The sequence below is a fragment of the Camellia sinensis genome, chromosome 2, assembly GCF_055761805.1.
Source record: "Camellia sinensis isolate YWXY chromosome 2, ASM5576180v1, whole genome shotgun sequence".
Taxonomy (NCBI): domain Eukaryota; kingdom Viridiplantae; phylum Streptophyta; class Magnoliopsida; order Ericales; family Theaceae; genus Camellia; species Camellia sinensis.
The window spans coordinates 80,463,221-80,483,567 of record NC_138962.1 but is presented as its reverse complement, the minus strand read 5'-3'; positions in this window follow the sequence as shown (position 1 = coordinate 80,483,567).

Here is a 20,347-nt window from a genome sequence, read left to right as displayed (position 1 = left end):
AAATAAACATAAAAAAAGAAACAACACCCTTCATTTTTTTCCGGCCATACGCCGATCTTACTTACTTGCCTTTTCCATCGTTTTCTTCTTCTTTTTATCACCTTGGGCGACCCTTGACACCCTTGCCCCCGTGCTTTCGTCGAGAGCGACAACTCCTCGCTGACTATCAAAGGCTAAGAACGACGTTGCTCCAAATCAGGCTATGGAGGTGGTATTCTGTTTAAACTCTTTATTTTCGGCCTTCAGTGCGCCTATTTTTGCTCGCGTATCCTTGTACATGCGCTGGAGCAAAGAGAGTTGGACATTGACTTGGTGGAGCTCACTCGTTTTGTTCTGTAGTCGATGCGCCAATTTTGTGACTGCAGTCACCGTCTCCATACAGGACATTAGTGTGAAATGATTGGCTTCAATATCTGATTGTGCTGTCATTATTTGCTCAATCGACATCATAGGAAGGTTGTGAAGAGTAGGCGCCGGGGCACTCGGCCCAGCAGCGCTTGAGGGGTCATTCATGTCCGGAAAGAGAGTAAGAGGACGGGATGAGGCCATGCAGTAGAAGAGAGAGATGTACTCGAAAGGAATGTCATTTTTTGTAGCCTTTCTGCTCTGCTCAGTCTCTATATTCTGTCTCTTGAGGAAGAAGAAGATCAAAGAGAGTGATGCAGAAGAGATAGCAAAAGAGATAGAAGAGAGTAAGGTGAAGAAGAAGAAGCAGACGCGTGTGATTAAGAAGAAGGCTGAAGAGAAGAAGAAGAAGGAGAGAGAGATAGTTGAGGCGAGCTGCAATTGAGGAGAGCTACTTTTGTCGGCTGACACAAAAGCAAGGACGCGTGTCCGACGTAATTTTCGACAGAAAAGAGAGAGGCGTGTGAATCGTATATATATATATATATATATATGTATATATATGTTTTGAATTGTATAGATTCCATTTATCCCTATCATTTTCCTCCTCTTCCTCCTCCAAATTCTGACCCATGATTTCCTTTTGATAATGTCACAAGGGGAGAAAATTATGATGTTATGTATTATGGTATTATTTTCAAATAATGGAATTATTTTCAAACTAATCTGATGTTATGTATTTATAATTTGATATCTTAGTCTCATATCATGTTTCTAATTAAAGCTTATTTATTACACATGTTCTAACCTATATTTTTAGAAATGAATTCAAGAATCATGACTTGAGAAGGAGCTTTTCTTACTCCCAAATCAAATCAAAACATCATTGTGTGCCATCATAAAAAAATGGGGAGATTGTTAGATTTATTTATTTTGATGTTTTATTTAATTATATTTTAATTTATTTGAAAGAGAAAAATAGAATCAAAATTTATTTTGATGATTTATTTGAAAGAGAAAAATAGAATCAACATTTATTTTGATAATTTATTTAATTATGTTTTAATTTATTTGAAAAAAAAATAGAATCAAAATTTATTTTGCCCCATTATTTCTCACCTAAACCTTTATCCTAAATGTTGTTAGAATGTATTTAATATTTGATTAAATCAAGAGTTCAACTAGCCCAAAAATAGAGGTCAAACAGCCCGGCACATCAGCAGTTCAAAAGGTTCAAAAGGTTTCAAGTGAAAGATATTCAAATTAGTAATGATGGAGTATGACGGCTATAAATTCAAATGAATACAACGGCTATAAGTTTCATTATATATATCAAAGCCTCTAATGTAAACAAGTTACAAAAAAACCAGAAAATATTCTTTGATCTATAATCACTCACATCTATTCTCTGAAAAATTCTCTGGGAAGTGTTTTTCAATTTTTGTTTACATCCTCTCTCAAAAATTATACACTGAGCCTTATAGCATTAAGCTCATATTTCTTGTGTGAGGTTTATAGAAAATTCAGAGCTTTATTTTTATATCTGACATGGGTAAGCCCATAAAGATTATAGCTCACCATTTGGGGCCCAATACATAACTCAAATGCTAAAGCCCAACACTACTGAAGCCCCATGTAGCAATAAGAACCAATGACATCAAGACACATGGTGAGAGAAGGGCAAACCACATCAGCAGAGAAAGATCTGCAAAGTTATTGCCACGGCACATCGCCATTAATGAGGCCCCTTACAGCATTTATTGCGATAACCCCTCTCCGTCAGAATAGAACGCCTTCACCATAAACAAGGTAAGCTAGAGCATAGACTTTCGGCCAAGGTAACAGGTCAGAAGGGACAACGAAATGATTACCACAAGATATTAGCAAAGGTCGAAGACAGAAAGAAGGTTAAGTTTTTTATCTCTAATTCATCTCTATACTCTACTTCTCTCTCTAACTTGCTTGTCGGTGGGTTCGCTGGGGGACTCCCCATTCCCCGTTGAACTCTTGTGCAGGTCTTCGGGTGGGCTTGGTTGCTCGAACACTGGCCAGAGGAGCGTAGATCAGTCCGACCCGTTCCACTTGGAACGAACTGCATCATCAGTTGGCGCTATCTGTGGGAAAGTTTTCTTTTGTGTGCCAGTTGTGTTCATTGTCGCCGGAGACCCTCTCCGCGTAACCCCCTCCTACCACCTGTGAACGTGGATGGTCACAACTAGATCCATGGTTTCTCACCCCAATGTTGCCGACCATCAAGCCGACCCTCCCAATCCAAACAACCCACCACAGTATTTCACCGAGCTCACCAACAGCATTAACCGCCTGGCTGAGCAAAACCAAGCCCTGATTAATGCTTTACTCCAAAGAAACCTTCATATGCCTCCTTCTCCACCTCCAGATATCCCACCCAACCAAGAGCGAGCCCGAGCCATACTATCCAACAGCCTAATCCACCCAACTTGGAAAGCTGGCGACCCTTTTCCCCAGATATAAATCCACCACTCCGCGCCCCACATCCATCAATCCTGGCACCAACCCCTGAAGGAGAGGCCAGCAGCGTCCAGCCCCCGCTGCCCTCCGATGGTGACAACATTCCTCTCTAGGATGCAGAACTCCGAGCTATGAAGCTCTAACTCCAAGGAGTCATGCAGAACATACAACATAGACCCTCCACCACAGCCAACTCACCATTCGTCGCCTCCATTTGGGACAAACCTCTACCCCCCAAGTTCAAAAAGCCCACCATCAACTCTTTTGACAGTACGACGGATCTAGTCGACCACTTGGAGACCTACAGAACCCTCATGATCCTCCATGCATTCCTTGACGAAATCATGTGTCGGGCTTTCCCCGTGACACTCAAGGGGTCAGCTTGACTTTGGTTTAGTCAATTGCCAGCAGACTCTGTCTCCACTTTCCAGCACCTTAGTGACTCCTTCCTCAGCCATTTCATTGGAGCCCAGCGCCAGCGGCGTCCGACAACCCGACTCCTCAACATCCGTCAGACCGAGGGGGAGTCGCTGCGCAATTTCGTTACCTGCTTCAACACCGAAGCCTTACAGGTAGCGGAAAACGATGACAAGGTCATCCTTACGGTTTTCATGGCCGGTTTATGGTCGTCTGACTTCATTTTGTCCCTCTCTAAAAACCCCCTGACCTTCATGGCAACCCTACTCTTCAAAGCCCAAAAATACATGAATGCCGAAGATTCCCTAGCCGCTTGCCAAGACCCTACAGCAAAAAACCCGACCCCTCGAGAAAAGCAAAAAGACTCAGAAACCAGAAATACCCAGTATAATAACCCAATAAGTCAGTATACCGACCGACCCCCCCGAGCCGACCGGTCGACACCAGCCCGACCGCCCGGGCGGTTCGAGCGGTACACACCCCTCAATTCCTCCATGGAACAAGTCCTCAATCAGATTCAGCGGGGCTACCCTCTAAAATGGCCCCAACCATCACGGACTCCTTCCAGTCGGAGAGACTAGTCCAAATATTGTCGTTTTCACCAGGACCACGACCATAATACCGAGGAGTGTGTTAACCTCAAAGATCAGGTCGAGGGCTTGACTCGCAAGGACGTCTCAGTCGATTCACGGATGCTCGCCCTCAGTAGAGGCCACGGACTGAACCCATCAGAAACAACCGCCAGCGCATCCCTCCCCGACAACCAGCGCAACCTAACCAAGGTCATGATCGCCCTCCACAGCAACCTCGGGCATAAGGCAACCCCACCCCGCCTGTTGAAGAAATCATAGTTATTTCCGGTGGGCTTGCTTGTGGAGGACCATCCCGCTCGGCTCAGCGGGCAAAACTCAGAAAAATAAGGCAGGGCTTAGACAAAGAAGTTGCCACATTGGACCGACCCCCCAAACAGCCCTGGCAGTGGACCGAGCCTATTACCTTTATGGACACCGACTGCACAGGCATCCGTTACCCCCATGACGACCCTCTCATCATTTCTGCTTTCCTCTCCAATTACAAGGTCAGACGAGTTCTCGTCGACAACGGCAGTTCTTCAGACATCATCTTCCTCAATTGCTTCCGCTAGCTCAAGATCGGGGAAGAAAGTTTGTCTCCTCTCCAAACTCCTTTGGTTGGTTTTACTGGCGACCGGGTGACCTCCATCGGCTCCATCGATATTCCTATTACAATCGGCGAGTACCCGCGACAGACCACAAAGTTACTCACCTTCCTTGTTGTTGACTGCCCCTCTGCCTACAATATCATCCTTGGCTGCACTACCCTAAATGCTTTCCAAGCTATCACATCCACTTACCACCTTGCCATCAAGTTCCCCACCGATCTTGGGGTTGGGACAGTAAGGGGAGAGCAGACCGTGGCCAGAGAATGTTATGTCGCCTCACTTAAAGAAGTCAAGCTGAAGGAGGCTATGATCATAAAAGGACTCGATGTCAGAGACGAGGACGAGCTAGTTAGGGGCAAACCAGTGGAAGAACTTGTCGAGATCCTCATCGATCACACCAACCCAGCAAAAACTGCTAAGATCGGCAGCCAACTATCCACCTAGGCAAAAGCCGACCTTACCGCCCTCCTGATCGAGCACAAAGATGTATTTGCCTTGACCCACTCTGATATGCCGGGTATCGACCCCTCCTTCATAACCCATCGCCTCAGCATTGAACCCCATTTTCGACCCTTCCGCCAGAAGCAGCGCATCTTTCATCCAGAGCGCAACACTCTTATTGCCGCAGAGTAGTAGATAAGCTTCTTGAGGCATAATTCATCAAGAATGTGGACTACCCTAGATGGTTGTCAAACGTGGTCTTGGTCCGTAAGAACACCGGTAAATGGCGACTCTGTGCCGACTACTCCGACCTCAACCGAGCTTGTCCCAAATACAGCTATCCCCTTCCTCGCATAGATCTGCCGGTTGATGCCACGGCCGGTCATCAAATGCTCAGCTTTATGGATGCCTTCTCTGGGTACAACCAAATTTTGATGCACCCGTCTGATCGGGAACACACATCCTTCATCACCGACGTGGTACCTACCATTACCGTGTGATGCCATTTGGGTTGAAGAATGCTGGGGCCACCTACCAACGGTTGGTCAATGCTGTCTTTCATCATCAGATAGGCCGAAACATGGAAGTATATGTCGACGACATGCTAGTCAAGAGCAAGCTTTCCACTGATCATCTGGCCGACCTGCGAGAGACCTTCGCCACCCTACGAAAGTACCAAATGAAGCTCAATCCGGAGAAATACGCCTTCGGTGTAGGATCTGGGAAGTTTCTGGGTTTCATGGTCAGTCAACGGGACATTGAAGCTAACCCTGAAAAGATCAAAGCCTTGATTAAAATGCAGTCACCCAGAATGGTTAAGGAGGTTCAGAAACTTACTGGCTGAGTTGTCGCCCCCAACCGCTTCATTTCTCGTGCAACGGACAAGTGCCTCCCCTTCTTCAAAGTTCTTCGGCAAACTTTTGAGTAGACGGCTGAGTCCGAAGAGGCCTTTCAACAATTGAAACAGTGCATGGCCAATCCCCCCTCCTTTCTCAGATAATCACGGGCGAACCCCTCTTCCTCTATTTAGCCGTGTCAAACACCGCAGTCAGTGCAGCTCTCATCAGGGAAGACAGCTTCGTCCAACGGCCAGTCTACTACATTAGTCGGGCTCTCAGGGGAGCGGAACAGAATTACCGATTGTTAGAAAAAATGTCCTTGGCTTTGGTCACTGCCTCCAGACAACTCCGTCCTTACTTCCAAACCCATTCCATAGTGGTCCTCACTGACCAACCATTGAAAAAGATCATACAACAACCAGAGCTCTCCGACAGACTTATGTAATGATCGGTCGAACTCAGCCAGTTTGATATCTTCTACCGGCCTCGGACAGTGATTAAGGGGCAGGCTGTTGCCGATTTCATCCTGGAATTCACTAATCTCATCCCAACTACAGCTCATCCACCCCTACCAACCCCTACCGAACTAGAAGACCCCCACTCATGGACCCTCAATGTCAACGGATCATCATGCAAGGAAGGCAGTGGGGCTGGTCTTATCCTCACCGCCCCTGAGGATGGATATTTCAAATGTGCCCTCCGTTTCTTGTTCGATGCAAGCAATAATGAAGCCGAATATGAGGCGTTGATTGCAAGTCTCCGCCTCGCCAGAGACATTGGTGTCAGCCATATCCAAGTGTTCAGTGATTCCCAGCTCATTGTCGGTCAAATCATGAGGAAATTCGATGCCAAAGATGACACAATGCGGGCTTATAGGGATATTGCACTCCCTCTCGCTCGCCTCTTCACCAGTTTCCATATCAAGCACATCCCTCGGACCGAAAACTCCAAGGTAGATGAAATGACTCAGTTGGTTTCGGCAGACCAGTCAAACCTCAGCCACGGTGTTTGCCTCGAGTACCTGACTCACCCTGCCATTTCCCCAAACCAGCAGCAAGTCTACTTTCTCCAAAATAAACCTATCCCCTGGGCAGCTGATATCTCTCTATTCTTGACAACGGGGGAACTGCCAGCCGACAAACAGCAGACTGCCAAAGTCAGGGCCCGGTCGTCCAACTACATTCTTGTCGGCGACCTCTTGTACAAACGTGATTTTTCACGCCCATACCTCAGATACCTTAATCCTGCTCAAGCAACCTACGTGATAAGGAAAATCCATGAGGGTATCTGTGGTAATCATTCGGGCACGCCGGTCCCTAGCCCACGAAATACTTCTGTAGACGCGCTCGCGTGGAGCCCTCGCTACAGTTCGGACTCGATTTGTGTCACGGTTCTTAATCTGAACCAAAGAGTCCAAATCCGGCAAATCATTTTTGAGAAACAGATTTTTTGAAAAGAAGTGCCAAACATGGACTGCTTTGCTAGATACAGAGTCGCCACCTAAATATTTTAAAAATTGGAGAATTTAGGAAACCCTGACTCGGTGCCAAAGGCCACGTGTCCGTCATCACCAAAGTTGCCTCGGCTCGGGAACTTGGGTACGATTGGGGAAGGTCAGCTATGAGCACCCCCTCTCGCCCGATCGGAAGATCGGCCTCTACTAACCGTGATATCCAGTTTTGAAAACGTTATGTGTTCTTGTTCCATTTATTAGCCTAGAATTACTATGTTATGCGCACAGCACACAAGTATAGACTAGATCGCCTAATTTGGAAATAAGCATTGCATATCCGTTTGTCTTGAAAAATATTTTGGAATTTGCTACTCGCAAGTAGGCTAAAATACGGGTTTCAACGAGCTATTCCAACTCAGGCAATCCAACCTTCACCCACAGGCATTCAAACAGTTTATCACAGAAGCATCTAGTCACATGGTAAACATGCTGTCATGATAGCATTCACACACATGCGAGGATGCTAAAGCATAAAAATACTTACATCGTACTCCGTGCCAAAACAATAAACTAGTTAGCCAACATGCATGGTCCTAGTTCATGTCAAATTGACTAATGCAACACATACCGGATGCAATTAGAGTAGGCTCGGCTAACCTAAGCATGGCATGTGAAATGCAGTCAATTGATGCACGTATTCAATTTGGAATTGAAGTACGAATGCGGTTAGCATGATGTACCGAGCCCGGTGCATGCAAGACAAGTGTATGGGTACATACATGCGTAGCATAAGGTATGCTAACTTAAATATGACCTAATACTAACCATCAAAAGCAGGTAAGTAAAAGGGAGAAAGAAATGGGGGTTGGAAGACATGCACACACGCACCCACACTTATTACAAATTTGCCCTCGCTGGAGGGACCAAATAAATATTACAAATTAAATAACTCGCAAGCTAATTAATTATTACAAATTACCTAATTAGTTAACAAACTAACTAAGCTAGGAAAAACAGTAAACCACCTCGGGAAGAGAGCTCAATGCAATGCGTGCTCGAGTTTGCTCGGAAGTGCACCGCCATGCATAGGCTGCCTCTGTTTTCCTTACTATACTCCTCTGGAGACTTCCACAGTCTTAGGATTGCTTCCCTGGACATTGGGAGACATCACCGGCTGAGTAGGATTACCACCGGCAGTGGTATGTGGTCACCGGCCATTAGTGAAGTTATCGGCAGAGGGAGGATTACCGGTCGGCACTTAGAACTGCCGGTCGGCAGAGAGCTCCTGCAGAATCTGCAATTGACAGCAACAGAGGGCAAGGCAGAGCATGGCAATACAATTCAAGCAATGTATGCACCAATCATATCCCTTATCATGTTAGTGACTCAAAGGGCCATGATCCTTGGTTCTTGGACCATCAATTGCGCATTTCAATGCGTGATGGACCAAGAGACCAAGTTATGCATGTTGATGTCAAATGTAATGCAAACCAACAAACCAAAGCCCAATTCCTATCACTTGATCAAGGGACAAGGTATGCATGCTAGATGGAATGCAATCCTAAGCATGCAAACTAGCATGCAAGCATGAACATGGGCAATGCACAAACATGCAACAACATGTTAAGTGGCTAAAGGAGAGAATACATGCCAAATGTATTACAACCTAAGCATACAACAACATATCATGCAACTCAAGCACTTCAACAAAATGCAATTACGCATGGCATGCAATCATAAGGTGAAATGGAGCGAATATGTGATGGTATGCAAGGCATACATGCAATGACATAAGAGGATGGTCTTGCACTAATTTGGACAGCCCTATGCTAGGCCCAAAACAGTGGCCAAAGCCAAAGAAATGAAGCCCAAAACACACGCACACATGTATGCAAACATGGTCCAATTTCTAAGGCCCACCAAAGAAGCATTGAACTACACTTAGTGCAACCACACATGGCATGAATTAAATGACTAAAAACAGAATTTTAGCATATTAAGACAAGGCCTAAAGATCACTTAGATGGCATCCAAATGACCTAAATTCAAAGACATGCACAAATGCCAAAACATGGAGCATGCTACACAAGCTTTCAAAGCATTAAAGAGGTGTCCAAGGCAAGCATACAAGCATGTCAAAGGGACTGAAATTATGCTACCAATGGTGCCAAACCACTAAAATAAAGCAAGGATGCATGCTATACATTCACACACTTAAGGCCAACAAGCCAAAAATGCAAAGGGGCTATACAATGCATGCCATGGCCGACCCAAACAACTATGGACAGACCTTAAACATGGCAAAATAAACACAAAAGCTTCACAAAGCTAGACCTAAAACATGCTTGAACAATGGTTTACAACCTAAGGCATGTTAAGGCCTAAACATGGCATTACAAGGTAGATATGCTAAGCATGCATGGTGTACCAAAACCAATTAAAAACAGAGGCATATTATGACATAATAAGCACAAAAATCAACTAAGGCATGGTCAACATGAAGCTTAGCTAGGTGCTCCCTCAAGAGGCCAAAAATGGTCCTTTTCAAGGACAACAAGGAGAGGGGGTGGCCCTCTCCTCCCTAGGACCTCAAGGCACCATCCTCACCTCTGAAATCCCTCAAGATTTCAGTGGTGAGGAGGCCCAAACACCAAGGTCCCGGAGCTCACTCAAAATAGCACAAAATGGGGCCTCTCAAGGCCTAAGAGGGGTCAAACACCTCCAAACCACAAAACACTCTAAACAAACTATTTAGAGGGCCCAAAAAAAGAACTTTTTTATGTTATACACTAAGCACAAAAACAGTTCTAAGATAGGCAAAAATAGTATGCAAAAACGGGGAATAAAAGGGCAAGATTGTTACCCTTGAAGACCTCTTCAACAATGGTGGACCAGCTGCTCCTCCAAGCTCAAAACCACCCAAGAACTTCAAGAACAACCTCTTAGAACCTCAGTAGCCAAGGGAAGGTGTAACACTATGTGTTTGTGTGCAATAGTAAGACACAAATGCACCTAGACACACACAAAGGTAAAAAGAGAGAGAGAAATAGAGATAGGTGTGACACAAACCCTAACCCTAATCCAGAGCTCTCCTCTGTATATTTTCTAACCTTTTTGTCCAACCCTAAAGCCAAGAGGGGAGGGCTCCTCTTATAGAGGAGCCAATCTTGTAAAGCTTACAAGGTAAGTTAACAAGGGAGCCATCCCTCCATACACGTGTATAGAGGGGAACAAAATGCCATACAGCTGTATTAAAATATCTGCAAAAGCAGATGAACAGTAGTCGGCTGCTCAAAAATGCCATTTTGACAAAATGGAGTGCCGACCGGCAACAAAGAATGCCGACCGGCAATATACATTGCCGATGGCAACAAAATACCAGCCGGTGGCCTCTGGCCATGGTCGGTGATGTGTGGGGATGCCTCACAAGGCATTCCCTGCCCCTCCAAGGCAAAACACAAGTGTTTGGTGCAAAACCAGACACTAAACAGTCGAGTTCGAAGATCCTAAGACAAGGCGCGTAGCCGAGACCTCCGGGAACTCCAAACGAACACAAACATGGATGATCACCGGGTGTTCAAACGGTGACGTCCAAGTCTTGAGGACGGTCAAAAATGGGGTGTCTACAACTTCGCACTGGTTATTTCTGGCCTACTCTTAATCAGGATACGACAGACTTTGTGCTCAAATGTGATAAGTGCCAGCGTTTTGCCAACATTCCCTATGCTCCTCCTACAGAATTAATCACGCTTTGCAGTCCTTACCCATTCGCCAAATGGGGGATCGACCTAGTTGGCCCATTGCCCACTGGCCGAGGCCAAACCAAATTTGCCATTGTTGCCATTGATTACTTCACTAAATGGGTGGAGGCAGAACCCCTTACCACAATTACCAAGCGTAACACAACCAGATTCATTTGGTAGTCGATCGTATGTAGATTTGGCATCCCTCAAGCCATTATCTCCGACAACGGCAAATAATTCGAAAATACCAAGTTCAGGAAATTCTGTGCAGAGCTTCGAATCCAGCTATGTTTCTCTTCCCCAGGTCATCTCTAAGCCAGTGGCCAAGTTGAGGTCACCAACCGTTATCTTCTGAAGATCATCAAAACCAAGTTGGAAGCTGCTAAGGGACTCTGGGCTGAGGAACTACCGAATGTACTCTGGGCCTACCGCACTACCGCTCGAACTCCCACTGGAGAGACCCCCTTCCGCTTAACATACGGTGCTGAGGCGGTCATTCCAATGGAAATCGGTCTTCCTACCCCAAGGGTTCTACAGCAGAATTCGGAACTAACTAAAGAGCTGCGTCGGACAGACCTGGACCTAATTGAAGAGCTCCGAGAAACCACTGCAGTCAGACGGGTCTCATACCAACAGAAAATGAGAACACACTACAACCGCAAAGTCCGACTGAGGGAATTCACAGTGGGGGATCTTGTTTTGCGAGAAGCAACTCTTGCTACTAAAAATCCGACTGAGGGTAAACTGGCAGCCAAGTGGGAAGGACCTTACGTTGTGAAAGCCAGACCTCATCCGGATACTTACCGACTTCAGGATATGAAAGGTTGAGACCTCCCCCATCCTTGGAACGCTGAGCATTTGAAGTGTTATTTTCAATCAAAGTTGTATTTTTACATTGATCAATCGCTGTATTTTCTTTTTGACAATCTACGCACTTGCATGCTCTCATTCTCTTCTCATATGGTGTAAATTTATGATCAAATGGGCTGCACTTTGTATGACAACAAGCTTCTATCTCAGTTATTTGTGCGGTGTTTCAATAACGCCTTGATTGCAGCCTCAGCCAGACTGAACATGAAGAGCTCGGCCAGACCGAGTTACTTAAAGCCCCAGCCAAACTGAGCATGAAGAGCTCGACCAGACCGAGTCACGTAAAGCCTCAGCCAAACTGAACATAAAGAGCTCGGCCAGACCGAGTTACTTAAAGCCTCAGCCAGACTGAGCATGAAGAGCTCGGCTAGACCGAGTCACGTAAAACCTCAGCCAGACTGAGCATGAAGAGCTCAGCTAGACTGAGTTACTTAAAGCCTCAGCTAGTCTGAGCCACCATTACAACTTTATAATCGTGGCATAGTTGCCATACTTAGTCAAATTCCGGTTCAACGTTTTCCAAGTCAGACTGGCTCCTTGCTGGGTCATGATTCACAACTTCACTCTGCATTGAGGTTTTCTTACATTTTAAACTTCACTCTGCATTGAGGTTTTCTTACATCTTATACTTCACAATGATTTATACACAAACCCTGTGCAAGTCACCATTCTCTTTTATTCACACTGATTTACAGAATTACAAACATGAAAACAACAATGTGCCAAACACAATTCACAATTTTATTTATTCACAAGTTTATACATAAGTTTATTACAGAAATTTCAAAAACAAACAAACAAACAAACAAACAAAAACAACAACCCAACCTCCAAGCACAAATTTTGTCCAAACCATTTACTCCTCTTCACTTGAGATGAGGTCTTCTTCTTCAATACCCTCGTCTAGGGGGGTCTGGGCCACGTCGTTTTCATCAATCTTTACACTGCTGAGGTCCAAGTCTGGGAACAGCTCTTCTTCTTTGCGTTTAAACATCTTCCAGCCGCTGTCCCAGTACTCAACCATCTCGTGTTTGTAGAAGTCCTACCGCTGGAAGCTCTGGATTACTTCTTCTTCACTCCTGCTCCCAGCGGTCGCTCCCGACGGACCAGCCCCCCCAGACGCCTCCCTTGCCAAGTTACTGGCGATCGCAGCATCGATCGCCATCTGGAAGTCAGCAGACCCCTTGAACTGCTCTACTGCAGTGACGCACAAGTCAGGGTATGCTGCCCTCTCAGAGGTTGCCTTGGTCTTCTCTTCCCCTAACTCCTTCTCTAACCTCGTCTTCTCCTCCATTGACTTGGCCTGCTCGTCCGCCAACGTCCTCTCCAGCTCAACAATCTTCAGATCCAACCCTTCTTTCTCTTTGATTGACTGAGCTCAAAGATCTTCGTTACTAGACATGGCCTCTTCCCACCGATCGTTGGCGACGGTGCAGGCTGCCTGGGCCTCTTCTAGTTTCTTCTGCTCGTTTCCTAATTAGAACTCGAGCGACACCACCTTGCGGCGTTCTGCTTCCAGCTCCAACTTGGTTGCGAGCAGTTCAGCATTGGCTCGCTTGGCTGAGTACCCTTGTACTATCGCCAACACTTGCATCTTCTTAGCCTTCTAGGTCTCTTCCAATCCCCTAGCGCACACACTTTGCGCGGTCTCCCTCCATCCAGCAGTTTCTCTCCTTAAACTTGTAAGTTGGGCCTTCGCCTCCTCCAACTTTGCCTTCAGAGGTTTCACTTCACCTTTTGTAGCCGCTGCCTATCTCAGCAGAGCCCCTGCTAAGGTGGTCGCCTTCATTTGGGCAGAGAACAGCCCCTTAGTAGCTCAGCCTCATTGAACTTGGCCACCGAGCGCACGGCTACTTCATCCACTACCCCCAAAAGACGATCTGCAGCTGCCCTGGCTTTGCCTTCTTCTCTCTCCAGTCGCCCAGACATTGCGCGAGCATGATAGATGACAACCGTCAGCCTGACCCCCTCTCCTTGGGGCGCAGGACCCCCCTTGGGCTGTTGCTCCACCCTCTCTTCAGGACTAGCTGACCCACTCTCCACTTGCATCTTGGGCATGGCATTCATGTGCTCTTCTTCCTTTTGGCCGCCCTGTCCTTTGTCCCCCTGCACCTCTGGGACAACCACCCTTTCTGTGGTAGCCCCCGCTCCCTTCTCCCCTGCCTTCTCCGCCATAGGAGTGTCCTCTCCACCGACCCTCGCCTTCTTTGATCCAGGCGCATTTGTAGCCCCCTCAGGGGCACCCCTCCTCTTCTTTTTCTTCTTCTTCAAAGCCTCCCCTCTTTGTTTTCCCTTTCCTTTACTGGATCAACTGGGGGCGATCGTGGCTCAAAACTGCCCAAGTCCTTTTCCCCCAACGACATGGGGCGCAGTTGGATTCGCTGCCTCGCGATCGGCTTCGGAGCAGGCCCCAGTTGGGTCTCATTGTATTTGTTCGCTCGGGCAAGCAACCTTCTCTCCTCCTCCTCCTCCGCCTTCCGTTGCCTCTCTAACTCCTCCCTTGCCGGATCCTCTTCCAGCGGCTACGGCCCCAAGTTCAGGGCAAACAACTTTGAAGGCAAGACCAGCTCGTCCCACCTCACCCCTTCTCTTCCCTCCATTCTCTCGCCCTCTTCACACGGTCCTCCGCTGCCTTGTCCAACTTGGGCTCGACCGATTTGGTGGGCACCTTCCACGTCGTGCGAACCCCAACTCCACCATTCGCCGTCACGAAGAGCCATCTCGACCTCCACCCCTTCACCGAAGATAGAAGACCCGCCACCAGCCCTCGCCCTGCCACTGCTTGTAGAGTCACCCAGGTCTCCTGCTGACCGGAGGCCTTGTAGCAGGAGAAGAACTCGTCCACTGACATTGTCGTCCCTCCGGTCGCCTCCAGCCAGGCACTCGCGCACGCCATTACTATCTTCCAGACGTTCGGCATCAGTTGCCCTGGCATCGCCCCTAACTTATTTAACACCTCCACCACTACTTGGGGGAGAGGTAGCTTCAAACCCCCTCGCAGTGCTTCCTCGTACAAACTGAACTCGCCCGGCCGCACATCCGATGCCCTCTCCTCGGATTCGGGCAGTCTTAGCCCTATCTCCGAGGAAATTTGATACTTCTTCCTTATTCCCTCCAACTCCTCCATTGTCAGCACGGATCTGTCTGGTTTGGTGTACCAATAGTCCGGCTCCACCTGGCTAATAGGTCTCGCGACGGAAATCACTGTCCTGGGGCGAGCCCGCACAGCCTGACTCGCTTCTTTTCCCTCCCTACGCTCCGTATGGTATTGTTCCACCAACTCTACCGCATCATCGTCACCCAATAGATCAACTCTTACTTCCTCTTGGGCCATCTCTCTTGTGTGTCTGCGAATAGCTTCAGATGCGGGCGCAAGAAAATTCACAAAGTGTTGTAGGGGTGTATCGCTTGCAACGAAAGAGTCTACACTTGGAATGTTTTAATTTTTTGCACAAAGGTAGGTAAAGCGAATAATACCAAAGCCCCAAGGCTTGCCTGTATTCCAAGGGTCACAATTAAATTTCGTTAGTTTGAAAAATTTCAAAAATCCGCCAAAACTGTCTTTTCAACACCCTATAATGACCTATTGTTTGACTTATTGCCCAACGCCTAACCTTCCCCACTACGAGATTCTGTCACGTGTACGACCATGATCCACTGCCCCTTTTCCCCTTCCCTGTCTATTCCACTTCAGTTCACCACGTGCCCTGCCGCTTCTCGAGCCCGCGCCGTACCACCAACCCCCCGCGGTCGGCTCTCCCCATGTCGGTCTCTCCACTCGGCCACCCTTCGCGGTCGGCCCTCCCCATGGTCGGTCTCTCCACTCGGCCACCCTTCGCGGTCGGCCCTCCCCATGGTCAGTCGCTCCACTCGGCCACCCTTTGCAGTCGGCTCTCCCTATGGTCGGTCTCTCCACTTGGCCACCCTTCATGCTCGCCCCTCCTCATGGTCGGTCCTTCCACTCGGCCACCCTGGGCGGTCGGCCCTCCTCATGGTCGGTCAACCCTCTCACAACCCTCATTTTCTTCATTATTCCCTTCGTTGGACTAAAGCTGCACTTGGGAATGGGGGACTACTGACATGGGTAAACCCATAAAGATTATAGCCCACTATTTGGGGCCCAATACATAACTCAAATGCTAAAGCCCAACACTGCTGAAGCCCCATGTAGCAATAAGAACCAATGACATCAAGACACATGGCGAGAGAAGGGCAAGCCACATCAGCAGACAAAGATCTGCAAAGTTATTGCCACGGCACATCGCCATTAATGAGGCTCCTTATAGCATTTATTGCGATAACTCCTCTCCGTCGGAACAGAACGCCTTCACCATGAACAAGGTAAGCTAGAGCATAGACTTTCGGCCAAGGTGACAGGTCGGAAGGGACAATGAAATGATTACCACAGGATATAAGCAAAGGTCGAAGACAGAAAGAATGCTAAGCTTTCTATCTCTAATTCATCTCTATACTCCACTTCTCTCTCTAACTTGCTCGTCAGAGGGTTCGCTGGGGGACTCCCCGTTCCCCGTTGAACTCTTGTGCAGGTCTTCGGGTGGGCTTGGTCGCTCGGACACTGGCCAGAGGAGCGTGGATCAGTCCAACCCATTGCACTTGGAACGAACTGCATCATCAATATCTATCTTTGAGTGATAATTTTTGTAGTTTTCTGTGAAAGCAAAAATACCTTATTTTCAACCTTGTAAGAGTGTAGTACACTCAGTGTTCTTGACTTAGAAAGTCTGTGTAAAATCTGTGGAGGATTGCTCCATCTGTAAAAAGGTTGCTGGCACCCTATAAAGTTAGAGTATAATGAAAAATCTCAAGTGAAGCTTGAGGAGTGGACGTAGGTCGAGTTGAAGTCGAACCACTATAAATTTGTTTGTCTCTCTCTCTCCCTTATCTCTTTATTTTATTTAAATTGCCATAACTATATTTCACATTTTCACTGTGCTAAAATCATTAACTGACATAGTTGTTAGAACACTTGTTTTAATTATTTTTATTTCATTAACTATATTTATCTATTGTGCTAGTCATAATTTTTATTAGGGTATTATTATTTTTATTTGTAAAAACCTAATTCACCTCCCCTCTTAGGTTGCCTTTTGGGTAACACATCTCAACGATATTAATTTTAAAAAAGATCAGATTTATATTTTAAAATTTATACATAGTTTATAAAAATAAAAATAAAAAAGTCACTAAAATTATCAACAAAAAAATATCAAATGTATTTTAGCACAAAAAATAGTTACAATAAATTAGTGTAAGTGAAATTCATCCTGGTTGGTTGAGTTTTCAGAGTTTTCAAAATTTATCTTCTTTTTTTTTCTTTTTTTTCTCTCTAATAAAATGAAAAACAAGTTTAGGAAAAAAATATAAAAATATTCATCATTTTTATATAATTCTATCTTTTGTGGGATTTAAAAATAACTCTATCTTTTGTGGGATGACAATAAAATTTGAAATTTAAAAACATTTTTTGATGTTTATATTTTGCAATAAAATTTAAATTAGTTTGACAAAATAAACATTAAACAAATAATGCAACTCGCAAAGCCAATCTGTGTATGGGTGTTGTGGCGGAGTCAAGTGTCCCCTGGGTTTTGGATTTACAATTTTTTTAACATATATATATATATATATATATATATAAATTTTAAATAAAAATAATATTTAGAATAAAATGTCAATGATATTTCTAAATTTATGAGAACAATAATGATTGTTTTATTGAAAATGAAGGGATTATAACAAATTATATTTTCGTGTTTGAAAATTTTGTAAAAAAAAATCTCGATATAAAGGTAATATCCATCATTATTGATGTGAAAATATAATTAATCTCACTATATATATGTAAAAGTTACTAGAGTGTTAATTATATTTGCATGTGGAGTTCACCCTTTATATGTTGCTTTACTATTAGTTAGTGATATCATAATGATGACGTGATATCACTATTGTATGAAATTTTTACTTAAATTTTGTAAAAATTTAATTTATCTTACCATTATATAATTTATTTTAAGACTTAAATATATGACTTTTACATTGTTCATGATATACTAGTTATACGCAATACTTTCATTTCGATTTTAGACGAAATTAATTGTAAAATTTTGTGAAATACTTTTGTAATAATTTATTTAAGTTTTGTACTTAATATTAATTTAAAAATTATTATTATCTTCTTATTGTTGGTTATGAAGAAAAAAAATTATAGTTATAACTAATAAGTGTCCCTTTTAATTTAGTTTTCTGGCTCCGCCAATGTATAGGTGCAAATCCCTTTGTACATAGGTGCAAGTGCATTCTGTGCTTGGGTGCAAATTCGACCTATGGATGGGCGCAAGCATGGTTTTAAAAACCGGACCGGACCGGCCGGTTCAACCGGTTGAACCGGTGACCAGATGGGGTTCCGGTCCGGTCAGCCCCTTAAACCAGCCAACTGTAAAAACCGGCCTATTTTTTGAAAACCGGTGAACCCACCGGTTAAACCGGTGAACCGGTCGACCCGGTCACGGGTTGATCGAACCGGACCGGTTTCAAATTTTTTTTTTATTATTTTTTCTTTGTTTTTTTTTATTTTCTTTCTTTTCTTTCTTTCTTTCTTATTTTATATATATATATATATAAAATATAAGAATATAAGAAAATTTTAATTTGAAACTCTTTTTCAAGGGTCTCCTCTTGTGAGGAATCCCATTAAGAGTTTGATGAAATTATTGTGAAAGTCTTCACCTATTTATAAGAAAAAAACTCTTTCAAAAAAACTCAAGAAATCCATGTGGGATTCAATCAAATGTATTGGAGGGAATATTGAAATTTTGATATCCCTCCAAAATTTTTGTTTTCCTTTCAATCAAATTATTTGAATTAAAATCATATGGAGGGAATATTAAATATTTGATTTCATCTTTCAAAATTGAAATTAACAATATTTTAAAATATATTATTATATTTTTCAGTAAAAAAAATATTAGGACAAATATTTAAGATAATTTAATATTTTTAATATTTTTAATTTATAATTTTATTACTTATATTTTTATTTAAATATAATTTTAATATATTTATTACGTCACGGTTTGATTCCGGTTCAACCCGACGGTTGAACCGGTGACCCGTCCACCCGATACCTTTTCCGGTTCGTTCACCGGTCCAGTTTTTAAAACATTGGACGCAAGTGCAATATGTGCCTGGTACACGTAGATGCAAGTCTAATATGTGCCCAAGTACAAGTCCAACATGTACATGGGTGCAAATGCAATTTGTGCTCAAGTGTAAATCCAACATGCATGTGGTGGGTGCAAGTGCAATATGTGCCTAAGTGCAAGTCCAATCTGTGTGTGGGTCCAAGTCCTATTATGTGCCCGGGTGCAAGTTTAACATGTGTGTGGTTTATTACTAAACTATTCTAAATCATAGCAAAGATGCCGACAAACACACACAAAAAAAAAAAAAAAACTATAGCATGGAGAAATGAAATTATTAACACACTTTTGGAGTGCGAATAAAACACATAATTGATTGGCCTAAACTGTAGACCCTACATTTAAAAAGTGTAGACTTCATTTAAAATTGTAGACTCATGATGTTTTTGAAAGATGGTAAAAAATTGACTTTTAGTTTCTTACCAAGTTTTTTAACTTTTTTAAAAGTGATTTGAAAAGTTAATAAAAAGTTACTTTTAGTTTTTTTGATTAATATTATTTAGGGCAAATTACATATACACCCCTCGAGGTTTGGCTAAATTACAAATACCCCCTGAGGTTTGAGAAATTATAAATTCCCCCCTGAATGCTATATTTGCATAAGAAATTAGGGGGTAATTTGTTATGAAATATAAACCTCAGGGGGTAAATTGTTATGAAAATACAAACCTCAGGGGGCGGGATGTAATTTCCAAAACCTCAGGGGGGTATCTGTAATTTAACCAAACCTCGAGGGGTGTATATGTAATTTGCCCTATTATTTATGATGTTACATCACAATCAAATGACCAAAATATCTCCCAATTTAATAATTTACATTTTCACCCATGTATAACTCAAATAACATGAAGGGTATAATGATAATTTCACATGTAACTTTTTTGGACTTCCCAAATGACTTTATGCTAAAAAAGCCAATCTAACTTTTTACTCGCAAGCTACAAAACGCAACTATTAAACTTGGTTCCCAAATGGGCACCTTATTATTTTAAACCAATCAAAACTTGTGTTTTTTGTTCCCTCATAAAATGAACAAAATCGATCTCGTAAAAAGGAAGAATGGGAGTAACAAGAATATACTCATTGATTACTCTTTATTCCTCCTAATAATTCAAGTTCCAAATAGGTTTGATTTATTTGAAAAAAGTGAAAACAAAAGGTGAGACTACACAAAAGAAATTTTATTAATGCGAAACTAACGAATATTTATTTGGATGGACCTTTCGTTTTGCATTGAACTTTTAGTTATTTATAATAATGTCAGGAAACTAACAAACATACGAGTCTTGTGTATTTGTTAGTATGTTGATTAGTGTTATGAATATGACAAAATAAGTTAACAAAAAAAT